The 13,353-nt window shown below is 47.4% G+C and overlaps 1 protein-coding gene across 9 annotated transcripts in view; it reads right to left on the reverse strand.

Moving 5' to 3' along the window:
* FAM168A (family with sequence similarity 168 member A) overlaps window positions 1–13,353 on the reverse strand; it is a 346,961-nt gene that overhangs the window by 113,607 nt on the left and 220,001 nt on the right. The gene's annotated exons all lie outside the window — the stretch shown is intronic.

Here is a 13,353-nt window from a genome sequence, read left to right on the forward strand (position 1 = left end):
TTGCTGCCTGTTTCTAATAACAAAGAGATTACAGTGAAAGCTAGTGTGGTGGTCTCTTACTTCAGTTTTCTTCCTTCTCTAAATTTAGCTTCCAAGATCTCTTTCTTACATCACTGTACCAAATATAGCTGTTTTTAACCTGGATGCATCACAGGCCTCTCTTCAGCGCTTCTAAAAGTCTGTCTATGTGTCTCATGAATTCCATCACCTTTCCACTTGTCAGGCAAGTCACCAAACATTTCTTGTGCTCACCTCATTACTAGATATCAGTATTTTTGATGGTGGAATCCTCTATGCCCCTACCACTTAACTGAACTTGGTGCATGAGGAATACAGTAACCCCTCACTTAAAGTCATCCCGGTTAACGTTGTTACGTTGCTGATCAATTAGGGAACATGCTCATTTAAAGTTGTGCAATGCTCCTTTCTAATGTCATTTGGCAGTTGCCTGCTTTGTTCACTGCTTGCAGGCAGAGTAGCCTGTTGCAGCTAGCTGGTGGGGGCTTGGAACCAGGGTGGACCGGCAGCCCCCCATCAGCACCACGCTCCTCTAAGTTCCCTGTGCAGCAGCTGCCCAGCAGGCTATCAATTGCCAGCAGTTCAGCTGTGTCCCTCCCCCCACTGCCATGTGCTGCTCCTGCCCTCTGCCTTGGAGCTGCTCCCCGAGACTCCTGCTTGCTGTGCGAGGGAGAAGGGAGGAAGAGGGGGGCTGTCAGGATGTCCCCCTCCCCCCTGCTCCTGCACCCTGCTTACCCCATCTTCCATAGAGCAGGGGGGACATACGACAGGGCTCAGGATGGAGGAAGCTTATTGGCAGCAGTTGTGGTCTCAAGGCAGTGTACTTAAGAGTAGGGTCAGCGTACTTAAAGGTGAAATGCGCATCTCTCTCTCTCACACACATGTGTTTCTGTCTCTGTCTGCAATGCTGTCTCCCCTCCCTCCATTCCTGCTGCCTTGTAGAGTGTGAGAGTTAACCCTTGAGGGCTCAGCCAATTGCTAGTTAATCATTTAGCAGTAAGGCATTCCCTGGGAAATATCCCACCCTCTGACTCCTCCACTTCAACCAAGCTTCACAATCATCATCCCTGTGTACCAGTATAAATTGTTTGTTTAAAACTTATACTGTGTGTGTGTGTATATATATATATATAATATAGTCTTTTGTCTGGCTGAAAAAAAATTCCCTGGAACCTAACCCCCTCATTTACATTAATTTTATGGGGAACTTAGATTCGCTTAACATCATTTTGCTTAAAGTCGCATTTTTCAGGAACACAACTACAATGTGAAGTGAGGAGTTCCTGTAATCACACTCCTCTTCCAGCAACTCCTAGGATGGACACAAAGGGGGCACCAGCTAAAGGGGAAGACACGTGACCTCCTCATGTGACTCCTCCCTGCCCCACCCCCAGCCTGAGGCCCCTGCACTCTCCCCATCCCTGGGGGAGGGGGCTCTGTTCTCTTGCTGCGCTGGCTCCCCCTAGCATGTTCAGCTGCTCTTCCTGGCAGCCAGGCCCCAGAGCCACTCCTGTGCAGCACAGCAGCTGCCTGGGAAAATGCCTAGCTGCAGCAGGAGTGGGCTGCCTCTCACCCGGGCTTGGCTTCTGGGATAGCAGCTGAGTGAGTTGGAGTCTCCCCCCCCAGCCCCCACCCGCAGGCATGCTTAGAGTCAGCTCCTATACCCAGAAGCTGAGCCTGGGCAGGGAATGGCAGCTCAGCTTCTGGGGACTGGAGCCCACTCTAAGCATGCCGCAGGGGTGGGGGTGGGGGAACTCTGGCTCGCTCGGCCGCTGTCTCCAGAAGCTGAGCCTGGGGGCAGGCTGTTGCTGTCGCAGCCAAGCGCTCTCCCAGTCAGCCACTGCACTGGGCAGCCTCCCAGGCAGCATGGCTGGAAGAGGAGAGGCTCTAGCCCTGCCTCTCTCCTTCCTGCTCTGGCCCCACCCCGTCCTCTCCCCACCCGGGCTGGCTGCTGGCATCACTTGACTCTGCTGGAGGGTTACTTGATGCTTTGTGCCCCTCCCACGAGTTGATACTACGGGGGCCGGGCTTCCTTGACGGAGGGATTGGTTCTGAGGTGGGACAGTTCTAAAATTGCACTGTTGTAAGGATGAGGCCTTTCCCTGTAGCCATAGTGTAAGGTCTGAAGCCATTTTCTGCAGCCATATTAGGAGAGCAGCAGCCTAGAGCCAAGAAGCAGAAAATCACATCCTCGCATTACATCTAAATTACATTAAAACAATGTAACATCAGGCTGTTAAGAAGGAGATCCTGTCTTAATGGTACCCACCATCGCCAGATAAAGAAACTGATCTTAAGATGGTTAAAGAAAACTTTGTTTGATAGCATCCTGTCTGGCAAGAAATCACTTATCAACAGTTGTGGCTGTGAAATCCCTTCTACTTTACTGTTTTGTTTTTATGGTCCTCACGTCCCTATTGTTTATCTGGATAGTCCCTGTCTGGTTCTTTGATTGTTTCTGTCTGTTGCATAAGTCATTTTGTAAGATTTAAATCAACTAAGGTGGTGGGATATGATTGGTTAAAGAATTGTTTTGCAATATGTTCGGATTGGTCAAAGAATTATTTTGTAATATTTTAGTAAAATGATTCGTTAAGGTACAGCTAGGCGGGACTCAAGTTTCACTATATAATCTGGGATCCAAGAAGGAGACCAGCTGGGAAAAGAAGAAGAAGGAAAGTCCTGGAAGAAGAAGAAGAACTCGCCTCTAAAACACCGCCACGATCAGAACTGCTAAGAATCCTGTGCACGACCATGATGTGCAGCAACCACAATCCAGATGAGATTGACCATGTCTGGCCAACAGGAAAAGTCTGCCTGCATGATCAGGATTAGTGAGCATTGCATTGTATGCTTAACATGTATTCTGCTTGGTAATTATTAATAAATAAAAGGTAAAGATATGTGTAAGGCTCTTTCACTGGTAAAAGATCCTGCAAATCCGCAGAAGATTACGCCCTGAGCCCTAGGAATTGGGTAAAAGGTAAGTGCTTTTCCCCCAGAGCCCTAGGAACTGGGAAAGGGTGGGGGTGCCTAAAACAACTGGGATATGCCTTGAACCCTAGAAACCAGGTAAAGGTGGGAGCCCTAGAGTGTGTGGGTAACACTGTGTTTTATAAATATTTCTGTGTCTTGTTCATCCTTTAGTACACCAAGCCTGGCTTCAAGATGCAGTACTTGGTTTCGGGGGGCCTGGAGCTGTTTGTACCAGATAGATAGGTACAGAATGCCACTTGGCAAGTAGTCATCCAGCCTGCAATCAGTGCAATAAACTGAGTAAAACCCCAGCAGTGACTAGACTTCCTGATTCATTGGCCACCCATAGCTCTCTGTGGGTTTTAACACTGTGTAAGATTGATTTCACTATGGCTGGGTGCATATTAGTGTTTTCAAAAGTTATTTTTAGTGGGGCTTATTTATTTAATCCATTAAATTCTCTTTGAGATGTCTAACACCCTGACTCAGTGCCTGAACACCCACACAGTCCAAACGCCTTTAGAACTGGAGCTCAACTCTGTTATTGCCTCTCAGCTTGAGACAAACCTCTTGTTAGCAAGCAAGCACTGCACTTGTACCTTCCTAGAACAAAGACTCAGCTCCTCCACTCACAATCAACCATCCCCACAGAGAATCACAATCCTGTAAATGGCAGCCTCATAAGCCCTGTCTTTGGTAATAGTATAAATAGCTATAATGTTCTATGTTCTTACGAGGAATAATCCTTGCTATGATCAGCAGGCAGGAGAGGAGAGGGACCTCATAGACTTTAAGGCCAGAAGGGACCATCGTGATCATCTAGTCTGACCTCCTGCACATTGCAGGCCACAGAACCCCACCCACCTCTGTAATAGACACCCCTAAGATCTGAGTTACTGAAGTCCTCAAATTATGGTTTAAAGACTTCAAGTTACAGAGAATCCACCATTTACACTAGTTTAAACCTGCAGGTGATCCCTACCCCATGCTGCAGGGGAAGGCAACCCCCCCCATACATATACACACATACACAGGGTCTCTACCAATCTGACCTGGGGGGAAATTCCTTCCTGACCCCAAATATGCCTGCACATCTCACTGGTCACTTTAGGCCCCAGTCCTGTGAACGCTCACTCATCATGTGCTTAAAGTTAAGAGTGTGGATGAGTTCGCAGGATGGAGTCTAGTTTTTAAGTTTTGTTCTCCTAAATATAACAGCGTAAGAGCACATATAGAGCTTTCAAAATATAGGTAAACTCTCTTATGGAATCTGTCATGATACTACAGTGTTACAAATGAGTATGTACATTTCATGGCATTGAAAACTTGATTGCACTTGGTTGAGGCTGAGCATTTTCAATAAAATATGAAGGTGTACTATTGACTCTCATAACTGTTTTCTTCCTCACATCCCCCTTTTAGTAGCTCTTCCTTTGTCTGTGGCTTGGTTGAAACACAATACAATACAAAAGGTCCATGCTAGGTCAACACTGGAATTGCAAATGTTTTAATTAGCAGATCTTTTTGCTCAATATGTTGAAGTCTTGAAACTCATCAGTAGTTAACGTGGTTATTAGGTGTGAAAATGAATTGAGATTGCAGAGAATGTTACGGAGATTCCCACACCTGAGCCATTGTTTTTACGTGACAAGTCTGAGGAACTGTCCCAGACTGAGGAGTCAACAGAGGAGGTTTGGAACAAACTGAAAGTAAACACAAATAAGTGACCAGGATGAGATGGTATTCGTCCAAGAGCTCTGAAGGAACTCATATATGAAACTGCAGAACTACTAACTGTGGTATGTAACCTATCGCTTAAATCAGCCTCTGTTCCAGATGACTGGGACGCCTATTTTTAAAAGAAGGCTCCAGAGGCGATCCTGGCAATTACAGGCCAGTAAGCACAGCTTCAGTACCAAGCAAACTGGTTGAATCTATAGTAAAGAAAAGAATTCTCAGACATATAGATAACACAATATGTTTGAGGAAGAGTCAACACAGCTTTTGTAAAGGGAAATCATGCCTCACCAATCTATTAGAATTCTTTGAGGGTGTCAGTAAGTATGTGGACCAGAGTGATTTAGAGGATATAGTGTACTTCAGGGGTGGGCAAACTATGGCCTGCAGGCCGCTTCCAGCCCATCAGACTTTCTTATCTGGCTGACGAGCTCCTGCCAGGGAGTGGGGTTGGGGCTTGCCCTGCTACACCCGCCCAGTCCTCCCCAGCCCGACTCACAATTCCCTTGATGAGCGCCATCTTCTGGCACACAGAGGCACACTGGGCAGGCACGACTTCACTGCGCTGTTTCCGGGATTGGAACGCCACCCCTATGCGGCAGCCCCCCACCTACACGGCAGTGCACCCAATCCCCTCCCAGTCTCCTACGGCCACACCCTCAAGAGCCTCAAAACCACCCAGGGGCCACATCTGTCCCAGCTAGGATACCTCCGCCTGTGGTGGTCCCTGGTATGGCCTCCTTGGTGTCACTTCTGGCAGGGCCCCTATGAGTCCCCTGTATTGCACCTGTAGACAGGGGCGGCTCTACAAATTTGGCCGCCCCAAGCAGTCATGCCCGGGAGGCGCCCCCGAGTCGCGGGAGCAGCGGACCTCCCGCGGGCATGACTGCGGAGGGTCCGCTGGTCGCTCGGCTGGACCTCCCGCAGCTCCGGGCGGTTCGCTGGTCCGGCGGCTCCGGTTGAGCTGCCGCAGGCATGCCTGCGGGAGGTCCAGCCGAGCCGCGGGACCGGCGAACCGTCCGCAGTCATGCCTGCGGGAGGTCCGCTGCTCCCAGGGCTCCGGTGGACCTGCCGCAGGCATGACTGCGGGAGGTCCAGCCGAGCCGCAGGACCGGCGAACCGTCCGCAGTCATGCCTGCGGGAGGTCTACTGGAGCCGCCGGCCGAGCGTCCCCTCCGCAGTCATGCCTGCGGCAGGTCCGCTGCTCCCGGGGCTCCGGTGGACCTCCCGCAGGCATGACTGCGGCAGGTCCGCTGGCCCAGCCTGCCGCCCCCCTGGGAAAGGGCCGCCCCAGGCGGGTGCTTGCCCTGCTGGGCTCTGGAGCCGGCCCTGCCTGTAGAGCCCTCCCACCCCTGCACCACACCCCATGAGTCCCCCCTGCTTGGTAACATCCCTTGTAGATCCCCTCCATGCTACACCCTATAGAGTTCCCCTCTCACACCGGGCATTCATGGCCCACCATACAATTTCCATACCCAGATGCAGCCCTCTGGCCAAAAAATTTGCTCACCCCTGGTGTACTTGGACTTTCAAAAAGCCTTTTACAAGGTCTCTTTTACAAAGTCTCTTAAGCAAAGTAAGCAGGCGTGGGGTAAAAGGAAAGGTCCTCCCATGGATCAGTAACTAGTTAAAAGATAGGAAACAAAAGATAGGAATAAATAGTCAGTTTTCCCAGTGGAAAGAGGTAAATAGCAGGTTTCCTCAAGGATCTGTACTGGACCAGTGCTGTTCAATATATTCATAAATGATCTGGAAAAATGGATAAACAATGAGGTGTCAGAGTTTGCAGACAATACAAAATTCCTCAAAATATTTAAGTCCAGTGCAGACTATGAAGTTACAAAGGGATCTCACAACACTGGGTGACTGGGCAACAAAATGGCAGTTGAAATTCAATGTTGGTAAATACAAAGTAATGCACATTGGAAAACATGTTCCAACTATACATGCAAAATGATGGGATCTAAATTGAAAGATCTTGGAGTCATCATGGATAGTTCTCTGAAAACATCTGCTCAGTGTGCAGCAGCAGTCAAAAAAGCTAACAATGTTAGGAACCATTAGAAAAGGGTTAGATAATAAGAGAGAAAATATCATACCACCAGTATATAAATCCATGGTATGCCCACACATTGAATAGGGTGTGCAGCTCTGGTCAACCCCATCTCAACAGAAATATATTAGAATTGTAAAAAATACGGAGAAGGGCAACAAAAATGATTAGTGATTTGGAACAGCTTCCGTATGAGGAGAGATTAAAAAGACTGGGACTTTTCAGCTTAGAAAAGAGGTGACTGCAGGAGAGGGGGTGTAACAGAGGTCTATAAAACCATGACTGGTGTGGAGAAAGTGAATAAGGAAGTGTTATTTAACCCTTCGCATAACACCAGAACCATGGGTCACCCAATGAAATTAATAGGCAGCAGATTTAAAACAAACATAAGGAAGTACTTCTTCACACAACACAAAGTCAACCTGTAGAGCTTGTTGCCAGGGAATGTTGTGAATCCCAAAAGAACAACTGGGTTCAAAAATGAATTAGATAAGTTGCTGGAGAATAGGTCCACCAATGGCTATTACGCAATATGGTCAGAGATGCAATCCCATGTGCTGGGTGTCCCTAAACCAATGACTGCCAGAGACTGGGACTGGATGACTGGGGATGGAGCTCTTGGTAATTGTCCCATTCTGTCCATTCTCTCTGAAGCATCTAGTATCAGCCATTGTTGGAAGACAAGATACTGGGCTAGACGGACCACTGGTCTGACCCAGAATGGACATTCTTATATTCTTATGGGATTGTCTGGGGGTGAAATGGGGACTTGGGCAAAAGATTGTGTGTGTGCGCATGTATCTATCTATATAAAGATACTCACTCTGAAGGCAACTTGCAGGGATATAAATAACTTCCACTTCAATATGTAACATCAGTTACATACAATATGTGTCATGTAGAAAAATGCAGGTTATTATAAATTATGTATTAAAAGACCCCTTTTAACTAAACCTACTGATTGTGCTTGAGTTTCTACTTACTGTAGTCAACAATTGCATTTCACCCACAGAATGCAATTTGGAACCAAGCAATTTCTGATAAATGTGAAAGTTCAGCAGTAAAGGTTATAAACTCCAGCTTTTCTGTGATTCATCAGCCATCAGCTCCATAACAATGAATCATTAGTGATGAGGAGAAAGGATTATGCAAGACCTGTCAGTTCTGTTGCCCCTCATGTTTGTATTCAATACACAGAGTTAATGAAACATGGTGAAAGTGGCAGGTAGGAAACAGAATAGGGACCAGATCAATTCTGTGGGCACTACACTGAATTGCCTCTCATCCCTGAGAGCACTCCACCACAGTGATGACCTGGATCACTGCAGTTCTATAAAGAAACACACTTCAGGTTCCAGGGCTGCTACACATCTAACAGGAGCAGAGGCCCAGGAGCCAGCAAATAGAACTGAAAACCAGGGAGTTTGAGTGGAAGTTGTCATGGAGGAGAAAGGAGGCGGCAAGCACCTGTTCCTTATGGGCAGTGAGTTCTTGTTTGTGTTTCCTTGCAACAAAGACCGATGCCAGCTCTGTCCACATATCTATTCAAGTGACACCATCATAGGACCTAATCACAGCAGCCACACCATCAAGGGCTCATTCACCTGCACATCTACCAATGTGATATAAGCCATTATGTGCCAGCAATGTCCCTCTGCCATGTACATTGGCCAAACCGGACAGTCTCTATGCAAAAGAATAAATGGACACAAATCTGACATCAGGAATCATAACATTAAAAAACCAGTGGGAGAACACTTTCACTTCAAAGGTTTTTTTTCTCCTGCTGATGATAGCTCATCTCAATTGATTGGACTCTTCCTGTTGGTATGCGTACTTCCACCTTTCCATATTCTCTGTATGTATAAATATCTCCTGTCTGTGTGTTCCATTCTATGCATCCGAAGAAGTGGGCTGTAGCTCACGAAAGCTCATGCTGAAATAAATTTGTTAGTCTCTAAGGTGCCACAAGTACTCCTGTTCTTTTTTCTTGTTTTGTGTGTTTTTTTTCCTTCTGTTTGCCGGGGCTGGCAGGGGCAGTGTGCTATGAGAGAAGTAGAGCATTCCATTACAGCAGAGCCCCAATTAGGGGGCAGGGCTGCCCTGATTAGGGGGCAGGAGTTCCTTGATTAGGTGGGGCTATAAAGGCAGCCAAACATCCAGCCAGTCTCCCAGGAGCCAGCAAACAGAGGTGAAAACAGTGGAGTTTGAGTGGGAGTTTGTAGGGAGAGTATGGGAGAGGGGGCGTGTGGTGTTCTGGTTTTCTTTTGGTGTTTGTTTGGTGTTTATTTGTCTCCCCCCACCCCACCCTTGGGAGGAGCTTAGGCAGGAAGGCTATGACAAAGGCTGCAGACCAAAGAATGGAAGAGACAATGAGGATGACCAGAACAAAAGGTAAGAGGACTTGCAGCCAGAAAGAATAGGAAGGCGACCAGAGAACCACACAGGAAGAGGCCAGTCTACGTCACTGGGGACTCACTACTAAAGTCTGGTCTACACTGGGGGGGGGGGGTTTCGAACTAAGGTACACAAGTTCAGCTACGCGAATAGCGTAGCTGAACTCGAAGTACCTTAGTTCGAAGTACTTACCCGTCCTCACGGCGCGGGATCGAAGTCCGCGGCTCCACCGTCGACTCCACCACTGCCGTTCGCGGTGGCGGAGTTCTGGAGTTGACGGGAGCACGTTCGGAGTTCGATATATCGCGTCTAGATGAGACGCGATATATCGAACTCCGAGAAGTCGATCGCTACCCGCTGACCCGGGCGGGTAGTATGGACGTACCCTAAGAAGAACACACAGGCCTGTCACCAGACCCAATCTGGAGAACAGAAGGGCCTGTCTGCCAGGACCTAATATACGGGATATGTACCTGAGGCTGAAGAGGATCCTAATGGGAGCAGGAGAGAATACACAATGATTGTCCTTCATGTAGGAACAAATGATAGTGCTAGATTCTTGCTGGAACACATCAAGGGAAACTATTCCAGGCTGGGGAAGACATTTAAATAAATGAAGGCTCAGGTAGTCTTCAGTGGGATTCTACCTGTCCCTGGGGGAGAAGAGCGAAGGCAAATAAGATTATGACACTCAACAGATGGCTCAGGTAGTGGTGCTATAAGGAGGGCTTTGGGATGTTCAATCATTGGGAGGCATTCATGGACAGAGGACTGTTCTCAAGGGATGGACTCCACCTGAGTAGTGAGGGAAATAGACTTCTGGGATGGAGGGTGGTGCAACTGATTAAAAGAGATTTAAACTAGGAACTCAGGGGAGATTACTGGGAGATACTCATGTAATCCTGACACCTGATTCTAATACTGACTGGTAGGAAAATCAAGAAAGAGAATACAGTGATGGAGAAAAGAATCACAGTGGGTAGGGGAATAGACATGAAGAGGAAAAACAATGCCAATACTAATTAATCTAAGGCTATGGCTATACTTGCACTTCAAAGCGCTGCCGCGGCAGCGCTTTGAAGTGCTAAGAGTAGTCAAAGCGCCAGCGCTGGGAGAGAGCTCTCCCAGCGCTGTCCGTACTCCACCTCCCTGTGGGGAATAACGGGCTTTGACCACACTGGCGCTTTGCAGCGCTGGAGAGGGTGTGTTTTCACACCCTGCTGCAGCGCTGCAAATTTGCAAGTGTAGCCATGGCCTAACAGTCAAGTAGGCGATACTGGCAGTAGAATGACTGTACTGCGTCTGGTGAGGAAGCTGGGTGAAGCGAAGCAGAAACAAATAAGATGTTTGTACACCAATGCAAGGAGCCTGGTAACAAAATGGAGGAATTAGAACTACTGGTGCAGAAAGTGAAACCAGGTATTATAGGGGTAACAGAAACATGGTGGATTAGTAGTCATGACTGGAGCATAGGTACTCAAGGCTTTGTGCTATTCAGGAAAGACAGAAATTAAGGTAAACATCATGGAGTAGCATTATATATTAATGACGAGGTAGACTGTAAAGAAATAAGAAGTGATGGAATGGACAAAACAGAGTCTGTTTGGGTCAAAATCACTTTGGGGAAGAAAGCTACAGGAAGATCCTCTGGGATAGAGCTTGGGGTCTGCTACAGACCCCCAGGATCCGATCTGGATATGCACAGAGACCTCTTTAATGTTTTTAATTAAATAAACACTACTGGTAATTGTGTGATTTTTGGGTGACTAACTTCCCAGATATAGATTGGACGACATGTGCTACTAATAATAGTAGGGCCCAGATTTTCCTGGATGTGATGGCTGACAGATTTCTTCACCAAACAGTTGGCGAACCAACAAGAGGTTATGCCATCTTATATTTGTATTGGTGAGCAGTGAGGACCTCATATTGGTTGTAGGGGACATCTTTAGTTCGAGTGATCGTGAGCTAATTCAGTTTAAACTAAATGGAAGGATAAACAAAAATAGATCTGCAACTAGGGTCCTTCATTTCAAAAGGGAAAACTTTAAAAAGTTAACAGAATGAGTTAGAGAAGTGGAGTGGACTGAAGAACTCAAGGATCTGAATGTGGATGAGATTTGGGATTACTTGTCAAAGTTGCAGAAATGGTCTGAAGCCTGTGTCCGAAACAAGGGGAAAAAATTCGTAGGGAAGGGTTGCAGGCCAAACTGGATGAGCAAACATCTCAAACAGTTTATTAAGAGAAAGCAGAAAGCCTACAAGGAATAGAAGATGGGAAGGTTCAGCCAGGAAAGCTACGTCTTGGAGGCCAGAAAGCTTAGGGAAAAAACTGAACTGCCAAAAGCGAAGCAGAGCTGGACCGTGCAAAGGAAATTAAAACCAATAATAAAAGGTTGTACAGCCATATAAATAAAAAGAAAACAAGGAAAGAGGAAGTGGGACCACTAAGAACTGAGGATGGGGTGGAGATTACAGATAATCTAGGCATGGCCCAACACATAAACAAATATTTTGCCTCAGTTTTCAATAAGGGTAATGACGAGCTTAAGGATAGTGGTGGTGGGGCTAATGAAAATAAGGATATGGAAGGAGAAATTACCACATCCCAGGTGGAAGTCAAACTTAAACATCTTAATGGCACTAAATCATTGGGAGATATTGCCAGCATGGAGGAGGACCGGAATATCATAAAAGAAAATCTGGATGACCTTAAAAACTGGAGTAACAGAAATGGGATGAAATTCAATAGTGCAAAGTCACGCACTTAAGGACTAACAAAAATAATTTTTGCTAGAAGCTGAGGATTTATCAGTTGGAAGTGACAGAGGAGGAGAAAGACCTGGGTGTATTAGTTGACCACAGGCTGACTATGAGCCACCAATGTGATGCAGCTGTTCAAAAGGCTAATGGAATCCTAGGATGCATCAGACTAGGTATTTCCAATAGACAGGGAAGTGTTAGTACCATTACACAAGGCACTGGTGAGACCTCATCTAGAATACTGTGTGCAATTCAGGTCTTCCATGTTTAAGAAAATGGAATTCAAGCTGGAAGTAGAGAAGAGCTACGAGGATGACTGGAGGAATGGAAAACTGACGTTCTGAGATGAGACTCAAAGAGCTTGGCTTGTTTAGCCTTATCAAAAGAAGGCTGAGGAGAGAGATGATTGCTCTCTATAAATACAGCAGAGGGATAAATACCAGGGAGGGAGAAGAGTTATTTAGGTTAAACGTCAGTGTGAACACAAGAACAAATGGATATAAACTGGCCATGAACAAATTTAGGCTTGAAATCAGGCAAAGGTTTCAAACCATCAGAGGAGTGAAGTTCTGGAACAGCCTTCCAAGGGGAGCAGTGGGAGAACATAAGAACGGCCATACTGGGTCAGACCAAGGGTCCATCCAGCCCAGCATCCTGTCTGCCGACAGTGGCCAATGCCAGGTGCCCAGAGGGAGTGAACCTAACAGGCAGGGGCGGCTCCAGGCCCCAGCACACCAAGCGCGTGCTTGGGGCGGCATGCCGCGGGGGGTGCTCTGCCGGTCGCCGGGAGGGCGGCAGACGGCTCTGGCGGACCTCCCGCAGGTGTCCCTGCGGAGGGTCCGCTGGTCCGGTGGAGCATCCGCAGGCACGCCTGCGGGAGGTCCACCAGAACCGTGGGACCAGCGGACCCTCCGCAGGCATGTCTGCGGCAGGTCCACCGGAGCCGTAGGACCGGTGACCGGCAGAGCGCCCCCCGTGGCATGCCGCCATGCTTGGGGCGGCGAAATGGCTAGAGCCGCCCCTGCTAACAGGCAATGATCAAGTGATCTCTCTCCTGCCATCCATCTCCACCCTCTGACGAACAGAGGCTAGGGACACCATTCCTTACCCATCCTGGCTAATAGCCATTAATGGACTTAACCTCCATGAATTTATCTAGTTCTCTTTTAAACCCTGTTATAGTCCTAGCCTTCACAACCTCCTCAGGTAAGGAGTTCCACAGGTTGACTGTGTGCTGTGTGAAGAAGAACTTCCTTTTATTTGTTTTAAACCTGCTGCCCATTAATTTCATTTGGTGGCCCCTAGTTCTTATATTATGGAAACAAGTAAATAACTTTTTCTTATTCACTTTCTCCACACCACTCATGATTTTATATACCTCTATCAAATCCCCCCTTAGTCTCCTCTTT

This window comes from Mauremys mutica, chromosome 1 (genome assembly GCF_020497125.1).
Source record: "Mauremys mutica isolate MM-2020 ecotype Southern chromosome 1, ASM2049712v1, whole genome shotgun sequence".
Classification (NCBI taxonomy): Eukaryota; Metazoa; Chordata; order Testudines; family Geoemydidae; genus Mauremys; species Mauremys mutica.